The following is an 11,599-nucleotide window of genomic DNA, read 5'->3' as shown; positions in this document are numbered from 1 at the left end:
GTTTCATTCTATACCATAATATTTTCTTTTCTGGAATGATTTCTTCCCAAAGGTCAAACAGTTTGGAAAAATATTTTCTTTTCAGCTCTTTTTTTTTTTCTGCACTGGGAGGTTCTTAAAATGCAGATCTTGAGTTGTCTGAATCCTGCTGGTTTTCCACAGGTTGGTGGGTGACTCTTGAGAGAAGGTTTTCTACCTGGAAATAAGTTAGAATAAGAATAAAACCTGAGCATTTCAGGTTGGAGCAGAGAGAAACTGCCTCCAGCAGAAAGGGAGGAACATCCCTGTGCATGATCCAGCCCAGGGACAACCATAAATTGCCATCTGGTGCAGGAAATATAATCCCAGGATCAACATTTCCAGTGGGAATAGAGAAATATTCCTCAATATGGCTTTGAGGGATCTCACCTGGGATATTATGTGAGTTTTTTAATCACCCTTGATGAAGAAACCGAGGGAGCTGAAGGGAATGGAGGGCCCTTCTGACAAGGAAAAGGCTGGAAGACCTTGGGTTTCACAGGGAGATAAAAGGGAATTGTCCTGCCCTGTCTAAAGGGAGGCACAGCCCAAGAACCCAGAGGGTGGGAAAGCAACATGAAGGTGAAGGACAACGTGGCAGATTTGTATAAATTGGACATTAAAAACTTTAAGTGAGAAGGCAGCAGGTTCCTTATCAGCCACTTCGGCTTTAATGTATGTGAGAAACGTCAAGGGAGGTGTTTGCTCGCCCAGCCTCAGATGTTCAGAGCAGGGAGGAGCACCCGGGGCTCTGTCTGCAGGTCCACAGGCACAAACGGGCTCGCCAGTTCGCCGGCGCCTCCTCAGGGAGAGCCCAGAAACGCCACAAAGGCTGAGCTACAAAGGCAGGAGGGAGCTGGGACAGACAGGGAGAGATGGGCAGGAAAAGGGACCTGAATCCTGGCTTGGTGTCAGGCACATCTCCAGGCCATGCTCTGGGAGGGAGAAGTGGGAAGCAGCACAAACTCCTGCACATCCCTGAGGTGTCCCTGGGAAAGTTCCTCTCCAGGGCAAGGCCAGAAGGAGCAGGGCAGAACAGCCCAGGTCAACCTGAAGGGAAGTTCTGGCCAGGTGGGTGTTGGTCTCTTCTCCCAGGCACTCACCAACAGGACAAGGGGGCACGATGGGCTCAAGCTCTGCCAGGGGAAATTGAAGTTGGAGATGAGAAAGAAATTCTTTGCAGAGAGAGTGCTCAGGCATTGGAATGGGCTGCCCAGAGAGTGGGTGGATTCCCCATCCCTGGAGGGTTTTCAGCTGAGCTTGGCCGTGGCACTGAGTGCCATGATCTGGTAAAGGGGCTGGAGTTGGACCAAGGGTTGGACTTGATGATCTGGGAGATCTTTTCCAACCCAATCCATTCTGTGATTCTGTGGTAATGCTGGTGAGGGGACTGGAGCACAAGCCCTGTGAGGAGAGACTGAGGGATCTGGGGGTGTTCAGCCTGGAGAAGAGGAGGCTCAGGGCAGAGCTCATCACTCTCTACAACTCCCTGACAGGAGGTTGTAGCCAGGTGGGGGTTGGTCTCTTCTCCCATACAACTGTCAGTAAGACAAGAGGACATGGCCTTAAGTCTCCCAGGGGAGGTTTAGGTTGGATATTAGAAAGAAATTCTTTGCAGAGAGAGTACTCAGGGATTGGAATGGGCTGCCCAGAGAGGGGGTGGATTCCCCATCCCTGGAGGTTTTTCAGCTGAGCTTGGCCATGGCACTGAGTGCCATGATCTGGTAAAGGGACTGGAGTTGGACCAAGGGTTGGACTTGATGATCTGGGAGATCTTTTCCAACCCAATCCATTCTATGATTCTGTGATTCTATGGATGTGGCACTGAGTGAGAATCCACCATGTCTTGATCCAACCCTACTGTGATCACCAGCCCAGGGCACTCTGTGCCCTGGGCTGGTGATCACAGTGGGGTTGGATCAAGGATTGGACTTGATGATCTTGGAGGTCTTTTCCAACTAAATCCATTCTATGATTCTGTGTTGAGCAGAAATAGCATTTTAAGGGAAAAAAGGGCCAAACCTGGAGCTGTAAGGATGAGAAAGCCCAAGGCATGAGGGCTCTTATCAGCTCAGTGTCTCCAGAACTGGAAAAGTCACAGACATCTTAGAGACTGGGGAATATTCCATCCAACCCCTTCCATGAGGAGTGGGAACAGCTCCCAAATCTTTGTGTGGGCTGGCTGGACATCCCCCTAGGACAAGGTGTCCCCTCCCCTCTGCCAGGCCCAGGGGCACAGCTGTCCCCGCAGAGGTGCCACATTGCACACGAGCAGGTGTCACCACCCGCTCCATCCTGTGCAGAACGAGTTCAGGGGCCTGATGCAATTCCCAGTGGGAGAGCAGTCCCTGCTGGCAGCATTCCTGGGCACAGAGTCACGGGGTGCTCCTGGGAGGCCTTTGGGAGAAGGCACCAGGCGTGGGTGAGCGAGGCAAGGCTGAATCCACAACATCCTCCCCTGCATCCACAACATCCTCCTCCTCCTCGGAGACAGGGGTGGGAGGAAGGCTCAGCTGGCTCAGGGAAAGGGTTTCTATTCCAGCTCTGCCCCAGAATCCCTGGGAGAACCCAGAGGTTCACAGTGCCAAATATCTGGGAGGGGGACAGGGACTCTGCTTTGTCAAAGTCCTTTCTGAGTCAAGAAAAGGAAATCACAAAATCACCTTTCATTAATCAAACAGAAGCCCAAAAGATTTTGGAAGAGGAAAGATTTCCTTCTGTCTGATTCCAGAAATCAGAAAATCACCTTTCATTAATCAAATAGAAGCCCAAAGGGTTTTGGAAGAGCAGCAGAGATTTCCTTGGGCCTGATTCCAGATATCAGAAAATCACCTTTCATTAATCAAACAGAAGCTCAAAAGCTTTTGAAGGAGCAGGAGAGATTTCCTTGGGCCTGATTCCAGATATCACAAAATCACCTTTGATTAATCAAACAGAAGCCCCAGAGGGTTTTGCAGGAGCAGGAGAGATTTCCTTGGGCCTGATTCCAGAGCATCAGCCTGTGTAAGAACCTGGATTGGATCCCTGATTCACCCAGCTCAGGAATAACTCCCACAGTTATCAGAGTTGTAACCACAGAAGTCCAAATGAATCTGCCAAAGAATCAAAAGCAATCAACTGGTTTTGCTAATTAAGTACAACTTAATCTCATCAATCAGTTGTTAATAGCAGTGCCCTTGGTCCTTCTGCAAAGGGATCCCAAACCACCTGCAGGGAGAGGGTGTTGAGAACCTGAGCCACCCAAAATAACTGACTGTGCTGGGCTGGGGACTCCCCAGTGCCCTGGAAACCCATTCCATGAATTTTCCACTCAGGCACTTCCCCCCATTTCCTTCTCCATGACTGTGGGGAGTCCTCCCTGCAAAAAAAAAAAAAAATCATTTCAGAGAGTTTGGCTCCCACTGGGGTTTTAAAGAAGAAGCTGCAATTCAATGGGTGGAATTGTGAAAAAAGCACTCTGGGAGTTGCCAGGACCCAAATGCTTTGGAAAACCTGGTCCCACCTTGAAAAACCAGCTCCCATCTCCTGAAAATCTGGTCCCCACAAAGCAGCCAAGGCTTCTGCTGGGTGCTGGAGCCAACTGTCTGGCCCCCTGTGTCTCCTGCCACAATGAAGCCTTCAAAGTTCATCTAAAAAAAGCCATTTCGAGGCTGACAGATAAGGAGTGAGTGTGAAAATGCCACGGGGAATGATTGGCATACGCTGGGCTGGAGACACCAGGAGGGGGGAGCTTTAATTACAGACCCGCCTGGTGGCACTACCTGTCAGGTGAGTCACTTCCAGCACATCCCCAGAGGTTTCTCCTCTTCCCTCTCCCCTTGTGCCTCTCTCTGCTGGGCTCTTTCATCAGGGGTTGGCTCTTGGCTTCCTTACAAGCCTTGGGGCGTTGAGTCACTTGTCATCAGGCAGGAACCTGGCAGGGAAGCACCTCGTGGTCCACCTGACTCCCAGGTCATGCAGACATCCAGCTCCTCCCGTGGAAAAGTCTCTGCTGGGGCCAAGCTGGGGGAGCAGAGACTCGTGGGGAGGAGGGGAAATAAATAAGACATAAATAGAGCCATGTAGTGGCTTGGAGGAGACATTTAAAGGCATCCCATGCAACCCCCTGCAATGAGCAGGGACTCCTCCAACCCGACCAGGAGGGGACAGCAATTAGAGCAAAGCAATTAGAGGGGGTTTCTTGCCTGGAATAATTCAGTGGGGGCAGAACATGCCTGGGATTGATGGGAGAACCCCCAGGAACATCCTCAGCATCATAGAATCATAGAATGGATTGGGTTGGAAAAGACCTCCAAGATCATCAAGTCCAACCCTTGATCCAATCCCACTGTGATCACCAGCCCAGGGCACAAAGTGCCCTGGGCTGGTGATCACAGTAGGGTTGGATCAAGACATGGTGGATTCTCACTCAGTGCCACATCCACAGAATGGATTGGGTAGGAAAAGACCTCTGAGATCACCAAGTCCAACCCTTGATCCAACCCCACTGTGATCACCAGCCCAGGGCACAGAGTGCCCTGGGCTGGTGATCACAGTGGGGTTGGATCAAGACATGGTGGATTCTCACTCAGTGCCACATCCACAGAATGGATTGGGTTGGAAAAGACCTTCAAGATCATCAAGTCCAACCCTTGGTCCAACTCCAGTCCCTTTACCAGATCATGGCACTCAGTGCCACGGCCAAGCTCAGCTGAAAAACCTCCAGGGATGGGGAATCCACCCCTCTCTGGGCAGCCCATTCCAATCCCTGAGCACTCTCTCTGAATAACAGAAGCCTTCTCCTTGTCTCTACAGGAGGTATTTCTTCAGCCTACTTTTCACAACTTGGACTGTCACCCCCAATAATTACATTTCTTTACATAAGGCCCAGAGATTTAGCATAAATTTAGATATAATGAGCTTGCTTTTTCTTGGTTTACTTCTCTTACATATCTCCCCCACCATACCTTGTCCTCTGGCACCTCTGTACCTGGGACTGCTTTCATGTGGAAGTCCACAACTCCAGCCTTTTCAGTGATTCCAACAGACATGCTTGGTTATTTCTCTGTGGCTTTTCTTTCTGCAGCTTTGCTTCCTCCCTCTCTGTGGCAAGCCTGTACCAAGAAGTACATGAGACATGGGAAAAGTACTCTACTAAATAAAGCCCATGTGCTGGATTCGAGCTGGCAGGGACCCCCTCCCACAGAACAGCAACCACCCACTGCTCAAGGAATCAACACCTTGACATTCCCTTGAAGGGAATAACGACATAAACCATGTTGCAGTGTCACACGTGCATCAACACTCCACCACTCTCTATAAAAACTGAAAGAGTGTAGAAGATGAAAGCACAGCCATAATATTATCAGATAAGCAGAAGAGGGGTAACTTGAGCAACACCACACACATTTTTAAAAACTGATTTTTACCTGTGCAAAAAGCTTTCTTTGGCCAACTCAGTTCATCCCATGGAATCCTCTTCCTCCTGTTCCTGTGCAACAAGTGCAGCTCTGCAGCCCCCAGAGGGTTCAATGTCTGTGCAAGATCCTGCAGAGTTATTGTTTTATTGCTCCCTTTGCTGCTTCAGGGGTGGGTTTTGGTTCAAATCCTCCTTATTGCAGGTTCTGGCTCTCAGTCCAAACTGGCATTTTGGGAAGGAAGAGAAAGTCCCATCAATTATATGGATATGGAAGAAACACAAAGTTTGCAGCTCTTATTTCAGAAGGAAGAAAATCATTGATGGAGGGAAATGTTGGTCTGTATGGGAAGAGTCCCCCAAAGCAGCAAGGAAATGGAAACTGGGATGAAATGCAACTGGGGAAGATGGTGCCAGACTTAGCACTTCTTAAAAGATCAGCCTAAATTAAATAGTTCAAGTTTATTAAGTGAAAGGCACTTCCATTGAACCAAACCATTTCCTTTTCTGCACCTGTTTGGATTTTTGGGGTTTTTTTGGGTTTTTTTTGTTTGTTTGTTTGTTTGTTTGATTTTTTTGTTGCTGTTTTTGGTGGGTTTTTTTGTTTGGTTTTTTTTTGTTTGGTTGGTTGGTTTTCATTGTTGTTTTTTGGTTTTGTTTGTTTCTTTTTTGGTGGTTTTTTTTTTGCAAAAAAACAACAGCAAAAAAATCAGATCTTTGCTTTTATCCAGGAGTCTTCCATGGACAATAAATCCATCTCCCACTGGGGTCTTCTCCAAGACTGTCTCTGTCCTGGACCCTACACAGATTCCCCCCAAGAGAATTTTCCCCTTCAGGAAAGGATTTTATCCCTTTTTTTCCCCCAGAAGTTTTAGGTGGGCCTGGAATTTTTCCCCTTCAGGAAAGGATTTTATCCCTTTTTTTTTTTTGCCAGGAACAGTTCTAGGTGGGCCTGGAATTTTTCCCCTTCAGGAAAGAATTTTATCTCTTTTTTTCCAGAAGTTCTAGGTGGGCCTGGAATTTTTTGCCTTCAGGAAAGGATTTTATCCATTTTTTTTTTGCCAGGAACAGTTCTAGGTGGGCCTGGAATTTTTCCCCTTCAGGAAAGGATTTTATCCCTTTTTTTCCCAGAAGTTTTAGGTGGGCCTGGAATTTTTTGCCTTCAGGAAAGGATTTTATCCATTTTTTTTCCCAGAAGTTTTAGGTGGGCCTGGAATTTTTCCCCTTCAGGAAAGGATTTTATCCATTTTTTTTTGCCAGGAACAGTTCTAGGTGGGCCTGGAATTTTTCCCCTTCAGGAAAGGATTTTATCCACTTTTTTCCAGGGGCAGTTCCAGGTGGTCCTGACCCTTCACAGTGACAAACTGGGAATAAAATATCTCCCAGTCCAACCAGTGCCCCAAACCAAGATAAGGGATTTTCTACCATTATTTTTTTACTCTTCCATCTCAGAAGGGATTTTTTTCTTTCTCTTGGTTGAGAGGGAGAAGCTGGTCCTGCTGAAGCTGGTGGGATGTTTGCCATGGACCTCAACAGCCCTTCTTTGGTCAGTTATTCCTCTTTTGGTTTTCCCCTTTTCTTCTCTGGGGTCAGGAGTCAATGGGAACCAGACCCTGTTGGCACAGAGTGAGCAGGAGAGATGAGAAGCACGTTTGCCTCTCCCAGAGGGGCACCTGGTGCTGATCCTTCCAAAGGGTTCCTCCCACTGAAGGAATGGCAAACTCCTTCCAATCCAACTCTCCTCGGTGTCCTCAATGCCCCTTTCCATCCCTGCTTCCCATCCTGCCCCAGGGTTTGAGTTTGGAGGTGGCTCAGGTGCAGTTTAAGCCCTCAAGGTGGTCAGATCTGATGGGATCTCAGTTTCCATGTGGATCTCAAGCACTCTGGGAAAAGTTGGTGTTCCCCCTTGCAGAAGGAACTGAGCCATGGGAAGCTTCTCCTTGGTTGGCAATCCCAACTGTTTGCACCAACAAGTGTCTCCTGATGCTTCTCCTGATCCATCTCCTCATCCACCTCCTCATCCATCTCCTCATTCATCTCCTCATCCATCTCCTGATCCATCACCTCATCCACCTCGTGATCCATCTCCTGATCCATCTCCCGATCCATCTCCTCATCCACCTCCTCATCCACCTCCTCATCCACCTCCTCATCCATCTCCTCATCCCTCACCTCATCCATCTCCTCATCCACCTCCTCATCCATCTCCTCATTCATCTCCTCATCCACCTCCTCATCCATCTCCTCATCCACCTCCTCATCCATCTCCTCATCCATCTCCTCATCCACCTCCTCATCCATCTCCTCATCCATCTCCTCATCCATCTCCTGATCCATCTCCTCATCCACCTCCTGATCCACCTTCTGATCCATCTCCTCATCCACCTCCTGATCCATCTCCTCATCCATCTCCTCATCCATCTCCTCATCCATCTCCTCATCCACCTCCTGATCCATCTCCTGATCCATCTCCTCATCCATCTCCTCATCCACCTCCTGATCCATCTCCTCATCCATCTCCTCATCCATCTCCTCATCCATCTCCTCATCCACCTCCTGATCCATCTCCTGATCCATCTCCTCATCCATCTCCTCATCCACCTCCTCATCCATCTCCTCATCCATCTCCTCATCCATCTCCTCATCCATCTCCTGATCCATCTCCTGATCCATCTCCTGATCCATCTCCTCATCCATCTCCTCATCCACCTCCTCATCCATCTCCTCATTCATCTCCTCATCCATCTCCTGCACTGCCACAGTGAAAATTAGTTTTGATGATGTTTTTACATCTATTTTATGGAACAACCAGCTGGGACAGGCCATGCACTGGAGACCCTCTGGGTTCCTGCAGTGTGTTAAGGGCTTAATAACCCCCTTCCTACCAGAGCTGACAGCAGAAGGTCTATGGGCTGTGGTAGGACCAAGGCCAAGGATTGGATCTAAATTAAGATTAATTAAGGTCTCCCCAGTGTTGCCTTGTCCAAGGAGAGGGAGACCCTGTGTGGAGACACGGGGCAGCACAAGCTCTGCAGGTCCAGGTGGGAGGAGGACAAACCAGGACTGGTGAGTTCAGCCCAGCCCAGCCTGGCCATGGCTCAAAATCTCTGATAAAAAAAAAGCAGGAAAAAAAATCATTAACATTTGTTTTGGTTGGAATTTCTGCTTAAAAACCAACATGAACCTCAGATTCCAGTCACTCAAATTTGACTCATTTTTCTGTTTCAGTTTTAGCCTTAAAATTGGCAAAAAATTGGAAACAGGAGAGCAGGAAGAGCAAAGACTTTCCTTTTATCAGTAATAAAATATTCAGCTTTAATTTTTAAAAAGTAAGTGACATTATATATATTTGTATTTTCAGCAAACAAATTAGACTTTTTTTTTGTGGAAAAAGGTAATTTTTAATAGGCAACCAAAGCCTTTTGGGTGCAAGGAACAGAATGAAGAGACACCAAAGGGTATTAAAACAATTCTTTCTCCTCTGCACCCCAAAGACTCCAAACGTTTCCTTTGGGGAAGAAAAGGGAAAGCAGGAGGTTCTCACAGAACATTCCAATTCCCACAACACCAGGAACATCCAGCAAAGACAGAAAAGCCTGCCAGGATCCCAAGAGCCCAGAGGGCACAACCCAGAGAATTAGGACAGACTTTGGTGTCCTTTCTCATCAGAGCCCTGGAGCCACCACAAGGGATCCCCTGGAAGGAATTCCAAGGGTTTGGCTTCCCTGTCTCCCGCCTGTCCCTTCAGAAGGTGCATAAATGATGAAAGGAGGTTCCTGCCAGGGTGAGTCAGGCTCCAGATGGAGGTTGTGGGGGAAGGACCATCATGCCAAGAAGGCCAAGGGGATCCTGGCCTGGATCCAAACTAGCGTGGCCAGCAGGCCCAGGGCAGTGACCCTTCCCCTGGACTCTGCCTTGGGGAGGCCACACCTTGAGTGTTGTGTTCAGTTCTGGGCCCCTCAGTTGAGGAAAGAGATTGAGGGGATGGAGCGGGGCCAGAGAAGAGCAACGAGGCTGGAGAAGGGACTGGATGTGGCTCTGAGTGTCCTCTGAAACACCTCCAGGGACACAGAATCCAACATGTCTTGATCCAACCCCACTGTGATCACCAGCCCAGGGCACAGAGTGCCAGAGTGATCCCAGTGGGGTTGGATCAAGGTTGGACTTGGTGATCTCAGAGGTCTCTTCCAACCCAACTGAGGAGAGCAACGAGGCTGGAGAAGGGACTGGAGCACAAGTGCTGTGGGGAGAGGCTGAGGGAGCTGGGGGTGTTCAGCCTGGAGAAGAGGAGGCTCAGAGGTGACCTCAGCACTGTCTGGAACTGCCTGAAGGGAAGTTGTGGCCAGGTGGGGGTTGGTCTCTTCTCCCAGGCACTCAGCAATAGGACAAGGGGGCACGATGGGCTCAAGCTCTGCCAGGGGAAATTGAAGTTGGAGAGCAGAAAGAAATTCTTTGCAGAGAGAGTGCTCAGGGATTGGAATGGGCTGCCCAGAGAGGGGGTGGATTCCCCATCCCTGGAGGATTTTCAGCTGAGCTTGGCCGTGGCACTGAGTGCCATGATCTGGTAAAGGGACTGGAGTTGGACCAAGGGTTGGACTTGATGATCTGGGAGGTCTTTTCCAACCCAATCCATTCTGTGATTCTGTAATTCTATGGATGTGGCACTGAATGAGAATCCACCATGTCTTGATCCAACCCCACTGTGATCACCAGCCCAGGGCACAGAGTGCCCTGGGCTGGTGATCACAGTGGGGTTGGATCAAGGGTTGGACTTGATGATCTCAGAGGTCTTTCCAACCCAATCCATTCTGTGTCTCCTCCTTTGGAGCCTCCTGAGGAGCGAGACCCTCCAAAGGGAATCCTGATGGGTCAGCCCTGTGGCATCTCCTCCCAGCAGGAATGGCCCAGGCCAGCAGAGTGTGACACAGATCTCCAAGTACCTGACCTATTTCCCCCCAGGCCCATCGTCAGGAGCGCCCCAAGGACCAAGGAAGGTGTTTAACCTGAATAACTTTGGCAAGAGCCACAAAACACCTGAGCTTAAGTGGGTCGAATATTCAGCGGGACATGGGATGGGTCAGGCCCTTCAGCCCAGTGGCCCCAATGCCAACAGGAAATGGGGTTTAGACTCACACCATTTCCCAGGAAACTTCCCTATAAACAAATCCCACCTGAGAAACCAGGAGGCCCAAGAGGGGAATCAAGAGGTGATGGCAACAATTCCCCAAAAAAATCCGTTCTCATGGAATGGTTTAGGTTGGAAAGGACCTCAAAGCTCATCCAGTGCCACCCCTGCCATGGGCAGGGACACCTCCCACCATCCCAGGGTGCTCCAAGCCCTGTCCAACCTGGCCTGGGACATTCCCAGGGTGGGACATCCATTCCTTGGGCAACTCCCCCATTCCCAGAATGATTCCTGAGCCTGATCCACTGAGGTGGGAGAGTGAGACAAAAAGAGGGAAAACAGACAAATGAAAAGTGAAAAATGTCACTTTTTCCACACTGCTGAAGTGGGAATTTTCTGTTGCAATCAGTGAAGTGGCTCAGGCTCCCCTCAACTCTGCCAGTCCCAGAAGTGACAACTTTTCCCCCTCTCTCTTCCCCCTCACAAAAAGCTTTGCTTGAGGATGGCAAGAATCAGAAACAAGCCAAAGAAACAATCAGAAACAAGCCAAAAAACAATCAGAAATAAGCCAAAGAAACAATCAGAAACAAGCCAAAGAATCTCAGTGTTGCTGCTGCATCCCCACCTGTGCCACCTTTGCAATCCGTGACCTCCCTCTGCTCCCACCAGGAGGAAGAGCCTTTACCAGAGGCTGAGATTTTGTTTGCCCCATTCCAAGAATTAGGACTTAAAAAAAATAATAAAAAAGAGAGGAAAAAAACCAACCAACCCAAGCACAACGCAGAACAAATGTGATGAGACAGAGCTAAAAATCATGAAAGTTTGCAAGGCTGGTGTTGAAAGAGGAGCCCTTTGTATGTTAATGATGTTTCCCCTCCTGTGCCCAAGCGCTACAGGGCGATTCAAACATTCCCTGCGCTGGGAAAGGGGAAATTAGACATGTCCAAGGACAGCCACATATTCTGGCATGTTGTTCAAACCTGCCCCACCCCAGGAGGCCACCACGAGGATTGCTCTGAGCCTCCTTCCTCTCCACAATCCCGAAAAAAGGAGAGGGAACA

The 11,599-nt window shown here is 49.1% G+C and overlaps 1 long non-coding RNA gene across 1 annotated transcript; it reads right to left on the bottom strand.

Annotated features, from left to right (window-relative positions):
- Positions 1-4,863: 4,863 nt before the first annotated feature.
- Positions 4,864-11,246, bottom strand: LOC139682918 (uncharacterized). Its single transcript, XR_011699695.1, has 3 exons — positions 11,164-11,246; positions 5,427-5,638; positions 4,864-5,111 (listed from the first exon to the last, which is right to left on the bottom strand). It is a non-coding gene; the product is annotated as an uncharacterized lncRNA (long non-coding RNA).
- Positions 11,247-11,599: the final 353 nt, after the last annotated feature.

This window comes from Pithys albifrons, chromosome 25 (assembly GCF_047495875.1).
Source record: "Pithys albifrons albifrons isolate INPA30051 chromosome 25, PitAlb_v1, whole genome shotgun sequence".
Taxonomy (NCBI): Eukaryota; Metazoa; Chordata; class Aves; order Passeriformes; family Thamnophilidae; genus Pithys; species Pithys albifrons.
Note: the sequence above shows the minus strand (reverse complement) of the source record. Positions and strands in the feature narration are given on the sequence as shown.